Raw genomic sequence first — 8,205 nt, 5'->3', positions numbered from 1 at the left:
TGTGTGGCAGATTGTAATATATATCAATAAATAAATCTATCAATCAAAAAAAAAAAATTTCAAATTGAAAAATGAAATTTGAGGGTTTCAGACGTCGTTAAAAACCAATATGATTTGTTTTTTCCTAAAAAAAATTTCGCTGGCCTACTTTACTGAAATCCTCACTTTACTTTTCCTAATTTTAAAAAGTCAATTTTATAAAAATCATTAATTATAATCAGTAATGTTTTCTTCTTTTTCTTCAAAAAATTGATTCGATTTGCATATAAAACCCATGAAAAAAATATTTACTAGCTATTCTACAAAAATCCTTAATTTTGCTAACAACTTTATCTTACCGAAAAAATAGAGCTTGCATATATTCTTCCCGAGAAAATCCTGTACATCTAGGAAAAAATCTCATGACAATTGGATGAACGGTACAGAGTGGACAAAGTACCAAAAAACTAATATTAATTTTTATATATTATATTAAATGTTGTTAACTTCACGGAAGGGAGATTTTGGCACTACAGAGGGTATAAAACCAATTAAATGTATTTTTTTTTTTATTTTGGAAGAAGATAGTTGACCTGTTGAAGTGAATTTAGTCCATGTTATAAGAAGATAGTCCAAGTGGCGGTCAATAAAGGTTTCAAAATAGTAACAAAAAACTATTTATTGTTAATCAACGTTTTAGCCAACTTTGCAGGGGCAAGGTATCTGTACACTTGCACGTTGGCAGACATCTGTACGTCTAATGGTTCATGTTTTATATAAGTTAAATGTCTGTCCAAACAACAACAAAAAATTTTGTGAATTTATTTTGGCAAATATCATAAATACTACCACTTCAATACTAAAAGTATGGGATAAGCGATAAAGGCTATTTTCTTCAACAATTTTTTTTTCTTTTTACTAAACTTTAAAAAAAAAAATTTAAATATTTTTTTTATTTTTAATAACGAAATGAAAGGAAAATAGGAACATTCATGCATTTTTTTTTTAAATAGCAAAACCCAGATTTTTATGCGATTGCATATTTTGTTTGCGTGGCATAATTAAACAGCTCATCAGAAAAATTTACGAATCAGTGTACCCAGATGCAATTGGCCAAGTTTTATTTTGCATATTTGATCATAGATGCATATATTTGCATATTTTGCACTGTTTCAGTTTAATGAAACTGTTGATAATAAATCGAAATGCAACAATGAAGACGAAATTTCAGATTACAATTGAAAGTTAGTATTCATTTATTAGTAATAAAACAAACAAGATAGTAAAGGCTACTTTCAATAATTCACTTCTAACAATATGTACGGATTTTATTCATTTCGCATTATTGCATTACTCCTTCCTGTTTATTTTAAACATTACACTCCCCTTTTGCTTTACGTTTCTTACAAGTGGTAATAAATATTATTTTTTAAAATACCAAATGTCCAGAGTATAATATTGTACATAACAGTGTAAATCTGACTGTTGTTTTTATTTTTGCTTATATTAATTCAATTTAGTTACTTTCCCCTTACTGCTTCATTTAAATATTTTAATAATGTTCATTTTATTTATCTAAAAAAACAGGGAAAAAACACGGAAAGTGTAAGTGCTTCATTTAGATAAAAGTTAAAATATTGCAAGGAACTGTCCATATCCAAAGATAAAACGATTTTTACAGTTTCTGAAAAAAAATGTTTATTGCCACTATTGCTGAAACATATTTCAAGCTAAAACAAATCAAAGATCGATTAACATGAAAATAGAGGTGAGATCTTATATTTTTTTAAAATTTCTATCAGGGATATAACTTGATCGGGGATTGTTTTTAGATATTACAAGAAATTGGCTAACCGATGGCACGATCCCACTAAAATTTTAATTTGTTTATTAATAAGAATAAAATAATTGTAATTATTATATTATTATTATAGGTATGCTGATTAATACTATGTTTCTAATGAATTTTTTTAAATAAATCGGCCACAGTTTTTCAATACCTCGTAAATTCCTTTTATGTTTATGTCTGAAAGTAAAACTTTTATGTTTTAAATATTGCCCCATATTATGTCGTTTATCTTTCTATGAATTTGTGTTTTATTTATTGTTTTATACCGCCCTTTTAAAATTCAATTATCGTTTTTCTTCTATTAGCTAATTTAAATAGTTATCATTCTAATATTTTAGATTACAAAACGGGTCATATTATGTTTTCTACTGTTAAGTTTATTTATTTAATTAATTAACGTTTATAAACTGAAATAATAATTAATTTTCATTTAGTTTATAATCCCTTATGCAATTTATTAGATAACCGACTGTTGTGTGTTTCTTAGCATATCCACAAGCAATCCCAAACCATTTGCGCCTGCTATTGTTGACTTTGGTATTCATTGGTGGATATTATGATTGGATGGCTACATCACACATTCAAAGTGATACTTTCCCTTTAATTCTATTGCGAGTTCCTGATATTTTTTCAGTTTTTCTCCCACAGTGGAGGCGATAACAATAAGTTTTTTTTCTTTTAAATCTCTTCATCCTAATTGAGCTCGAGTAGACCTTTTTAGAGAAGTCTATGTGGGTGGTACTTATAATATGGGCTCTTGTCATCTATCAAATTGTGCTTCATCGCTAGGATCTGATGTAAAATTTTGGCCACATTGTACCTCTGGATATATTCGGTACCAGCCAACTCTCCAAATTCACCTTATTATTTTAAGTAGGCGGTGCAAGAATAATTGTGGTATTAATCACGTGAGAGTAGACAATTTATCTTTTTTAAGTATCACAGTTATTATATTAAAGTATCACACCTTATCTTATTAATTTTCGAATAAATTTATCCAAGCATACTGTTTATTCGGAATGCAGAGCTTTGCGCATTGTTTGCTTCTGAGCTAAACAAACGACCCTCTTAGCAGGTGTACTGAGACTACATGCTTGGGCGTTCCACATAATACATGATTATTTTTTGCTATCACGTCGCTTGGATTGCAAGTGTTATCAGTGATGTCTATCTTTAAATTAGTGGGAGGAATTTTTTCAAGGGCAAAAGCGAAAGGAAAAAAATTCATTCATATAATTAATTAATGATTTTTTTTCCTTTTCAAAATTTTTCTACATTTTAAAATATATTCCAATTATACAGACGTTTCGGAGTCCAAATCCTTCTTCACTTTTCTTATGCAAATTTGAAAAACAATGCAACAGTAATATAGCAATAAAGCCTATTTTTATTTTAAAATTCATATGAATTACCTTATTATAACAATAATATTCTGTCTCTTCCAGGGTCTCTATGTCTAAAATCAATAATTTTACTTAATCGATTTTATTTTAAAAAATTAATAAAACATTGCGAGAAACCACTAGTTAACTCTTCGGCATTTTTATTACACTGAAACGAAATTGAACTTAGTTCTAATCCTATGATTGCATTTTCTATCTTCCACAATTTTTTTTTAAACAAGTTTTCTATTGCATAATTATATAATGTACAATATTTACCGTATTGTTTTAGGATACCCTCTTACACAATGTAATTTTCTTGATACTAATTACATTTTAAATAATTACTTTATTTTACGTTTTGGAAAAACAAATTTTTTTAAAATTAAAACAAATTATATATTATTGATTTATATTTACATTAATGCTTGGTCCTTTGTTGGTTAAAATTTGTATAATGGCTCTTCAACAATAAAATTTACCATCCTATTAATATGTTTTGTAATATAGATAGCTTCTTTTATTCTCCTACTTTTTGTAATCATTCTTCTGTTTCTAAAATTTTGGAGTTTTCAAAATTAAAATTATTTTTCTTTGATGAACAAAACGCTGTAATATTTTTATTTTTGTTCTTTTTACAATTACTTATATACTGTTCCATCATCTTATCCTACTTTATTGAGGTTTCACCGAAATATGTCATCGGAAACATTGCAGTCTATTCTTTACACCACATTATTTTTGTTCTTCATTCCAATTTTATATTACTCGAAAATTTGTCGAGTTTATCATTGTAAGTTTCTAATTTTGTATTTATGTGATCATATTGAATTAATATTTTTTTTTTTGTTTTCTGTTAAAACTGTTATGTAATTTATTTCATCCCAATTTTTGATTACTTTCATGAAGACTATATACAGTTTAGAGAATTGATTACTCTAGTACGGGTAACAATGGTTAGAGAGAACGAAAAATTGAAATTTACCGGCAGTTAAAAAAAAATTTTATTTTGGTATATATTTATTTTAGGTTATACAACCTGTACCCGTTGTATGTCCTTAAAATTAAATATCAAAAGGTATTTACACACCGAACCCCCTGAAATTCATTTTATTCAGCAGGTTCTTTATAATAACATTTTAAAAATTATAATAACTTTTAAAATTACTATAAATTTTATAAAAAATATTATAGCGAAAGAGGATATAGAAAAACGAACTGGAAAAACTAACAATATTTTTTTATATTAGCATATGAGCTGTGTTTTACAATTTTGTAAAAATTAAATCGAAAAAAATAAAAACAGTTTTGAAATAAAATATAATATAAACCGATATGGATGATTTTCACAGCAATATGTTTAGTGCTATTTTATTTCTGTCAACCGACCGTTGTTTTTGTTTAATTTCCTTATATGTGTGTTACTAACTAGATCTGAATACATCTTAGTTTTGATAATTAAAGCATTTAATAACAACAGATGAGAAAAATATAACTTATTTAGAAGTCCTGTGAATTTATTTTTTCTCTTGGAGGGTTAGTAAATACCATTAATAAGTCGTTAAAAATTAATAGTTCAAGTTTTCGAAGTTATTTATTTATTATAAGGTGCGTACAAATGTGATATTAATTTAATTGCATATTTAATTATTATTTAAATTAATTCATAAGTTCCTATAAAAATTGGTACATTTTTTAATAGGGGACAAATCATGATTAATAAGTTTATTCATTAATTTTTTTTTTGTATATTTTAATTTTTTTTCAAAGGGTTTTACTCTTTCAAAGACAAATATAAACCGTTTTTTACTTTTTCTATTATTCGTTTCATGCTTAAATCAGCTTATTCTCAAAACAGTAATAATATATAATTCGCAATTTAAAAAAAAAAAAAAATTATATTGTGCATGAAATGCGTAGATTTCACTTCCTAAACTCTCAACAATAAAAAGTGTTATTTCGAGCTGCAAAATTCATATCCACTTTGAGGTGCAGTACCTTCACTGGCACAACGCCCAGGGTAATATTTTATTAAAGTCTATAAAAACCATGATTATGGTTTTAAAAAAAAAAAAATGTTAAAACGAAATGAAGGAAAAAACGTCAGGACAGACAATTATATTTTATTTCTTTTTACTGACTATAATAAATAATGGGACGTATTTTTTAATGGAATCTTCATGTAATAACTAACTAAATCAGTTAGTCAATTAGAGAAATGATTTATAAATCGAAATATTATTTTTAAAGTGCCTAATCTAGGGGTTCGGACATGGTAAGGGAATGAAAGAACGATATCTTATAAGTTTTAATTTACTATTTATAAATCTATTTTGGAGGTAAAATATAGCCTTCATTTAAAAAAAAAAAAAAAAGATAGTTCTTATTTTTTCCTTAGCGCTCACGTTGAAGGTTGAAAATGGGGCCTTTGATTTACACATTATCAAATAATGACCCATATAAACCATAGTAAATGTTTAACTCATTCATTTTTCAGTTTTTAAAAAATCATATTTTTTTTATTAATACTGAAATTATCTTTATTTCAAATTTTCTTTATAACTTAAATTCGCCATTCCGTTCTGTACAAATTTTTTTTATTTCTTTATATGACATTCACGTTTCATTTATCTAATGTTAATATTACTGTAATATTACCATCTAAAATTTGAATAATTTTATTTTAAATAATTATTATTTTAATTTAAATGTGTTTATTAAAAAACACTAAGTACATTTAAGATGGTAGCTGTTAACATTAAACCATGTTAAACCACTGGACTGGTGTGGTTTAGTCATTTATGATAAATAGAATTTGCCTCAAATGGCTATAATTTTTTTTAGTTACAAATTTATTTGGTTCAAAATATGTAGATAATCTGGGCTATTTTTTTCAAAAATCAAATTTGAAATTCACTGTTCATTTGTTTATTGTTTTTAGTTTTATCTAAAATTTGTAGATTACCAAAATCAAATGTGTGATTATTAATATAAATAATAATATACGTTTCTAGTATATATTTGTGTGTTGTTTAGTTCTGCTATTTTTGTTTTTATTATTATATCTTTCCCCTTTCTAACTTTAAGTGCATTTCTTGCATTAATTCTTATAAATTACATCTTATAGTATTTTTCGTCTATTACATTTTTCATATTTATGATGTAGTTTTTAAATTATTATTATTATAAATTTTCGAGAAAAAATGTATTTGACAAAGCCATAGTTTTTATATTTATTAAAAAATTAACACTATACGAGTTAATAATACCGTTGATTGCATACATGTTGTTAAAAACTATTTTATATGCTAGGATAATTTTTTTTTAATTGTAAATCATATATTATTGTAATTTGGAAGATGAGCTGATTTAAGCTCAAAATGTAATACATGATTGAATAAGTAAAAAAGATTTTTTATTTTTTCTTGAGTATAATTGATTTTTTTTTCTTATTTTAATATAAAATACATACGATATATTCAATTATAGCATTCCCAGACGTAGTTCTACTGAGACGTAGCATGCCAAGAGTTTACGACGATCTTTACCCACCTGGAGCGACGTAGGTCAATCCCCAACGGGAGCCAAGCTGGAACTGAGAAGAACCACCCCTTCCCCCTCCTCATTCATATCTTACCCCCACCATTTAAGAGGCGGCTTTAGATTGGCTATTTACTTTGTCTCCCAGATTGGTGTTTGTGTCAACAAACTGTAATATTAATGAAGGAAGTAGGTTGGAAATGTCAACAAACCCCCTGGCGGATTTGATTGTCTCACAATACGTTTTAGTAATGAGATGCGTAAATTTTCAACGATGTCTACAAGACTTAATGTTGAAGTTACACATGGAACGTCATCATCAAGCCCAAAACCATCTACAAATATAATAATCATAACAATAGTAATATATACTTTACTTATTTTGGAAAACTAAAAAATTACTATGATAATAGTAGGTGGGGCTGCAGGGCTTTAGAGGGCTTGAAGAAAAAATAATTACTAAGAAAATGACGAATGATAATAAAGTAACTTTTAAGTTTACGGAATTAATATTAATAAAAAGTATAACTTTATATAGTAATACAAATTACTACAGCAGTTTTTATAAACTCTGATTGTTAATGAGGAAGATATTTTTTAAATTTTTGAGATAATAAGTACTGAGAGCAGCGTGGCTCAGTGGTAAGGCATTGTGCTGATATCTTTAAGGACTCGGGTTTGAATCCGTCTTTGATAGATAATTATTTATTCTGTTACTGTAGCCCTGAGTCTACCATGTGGGTTCAGGAGCCCTCTGGGGTCTATCTAGCCTTATAAAGTAGATAAAATTAATTGGAGACAAATCTCGCGAGCGAGCTTAATTCTGACCAAACCATCTCCTTGCATAACCTTTGGTCTTGCAACAGTACTTACTAAGTACGAAGCACTGCATCCTCATGGGTTGTTGCGGTACAGATTTTTTATTGGGTTCCCTCTGCCCACCTAATAGTGGCCCAACCCCCATATTATAAATTATATATTATTATATAACTGTTCATTTAATTGTACTGCTCGTTGCTCAAATAGTAGAACTGCAATTTAAATGTATTCTGCAGTTCAGATTGTATTGTTTTTTCAAGATAATTAAAGCAAGAAAAAAAATTTTAATTTGTTTCATCATTTTAATTTGTGCCTAAATTTAGCAAAATGTAAAATAAGATTGTAGGAAGATAGTACGGTTGGCGGTGAATGAAGGCATCAAAATAGGTAGTAAAAGAAAATTTATTGTTAGCTAACGTTTCGCTCCACTTTGCAAGACTTCATCAGAGCTAAATGAAAAAAAAAGATAAAAATATTATAGAATTGACAAGACATTAAAATAAAAAATATTTCAAAACAATTGTTACGTTTATAACATATATATAAAAAAATAATAATTACAATATAAGAAAATATACATGTAGGTGGGCTAGAAACGTGTTACTAATAAATACAACCAAGAGCGATAATTTTTTT

General features: G+C 27.0%; 1 long non-coding RNA gene across 2 annotated transcripts in view; it reads right to left on the bottom strand.

Annotated features, from left to right (window-relative positions):
• LOC136796815 (uncharacterized) overlaps positions 1 to 6,796 on the bottom strand; it is a 470,956-nt gene extending 464,160 nt beyond the window's left edge. The window contains exon 1 of one of the 2 annotated variants that reach the window (XR_010844563.1): positions 6,763 to 6,796. This is a non-coding gene — a long non-coding RNA (uncharacterized lncRNA). Of the gene's footprint in view, positions 1 to 6,682 lie in introns of both variants that reach the window. The other variant, XR_010844564.1, reaches the window with a different exon arrangement.
• Positions 6,797 to 8,205: the final 1,409 nt, after the last annotated feature.

This window comes from Halyomorpha halys, unplaced genomic scaffold (assembly GCF_000696795.3).
Source record: "Halyomorpha halys isolate HHAL.00 unplaced genomic scaffold, Hhal_1.1 Scaffold735.1, whole genome shotgun sequence".
Classification (NCBI taxonomy): domain Eukaryota; kingdom Metazoa; phylum Arthropoda; class Insecta; order Hemiptera; family Pentatomidae; genus Halyomorpha; species Halyomorpha halys.
The sequence above is the reverse complement of the archived record's forward strand: the minus strand, read 5'-3'. Positions and strand labels throughout refer to the sequence as shown.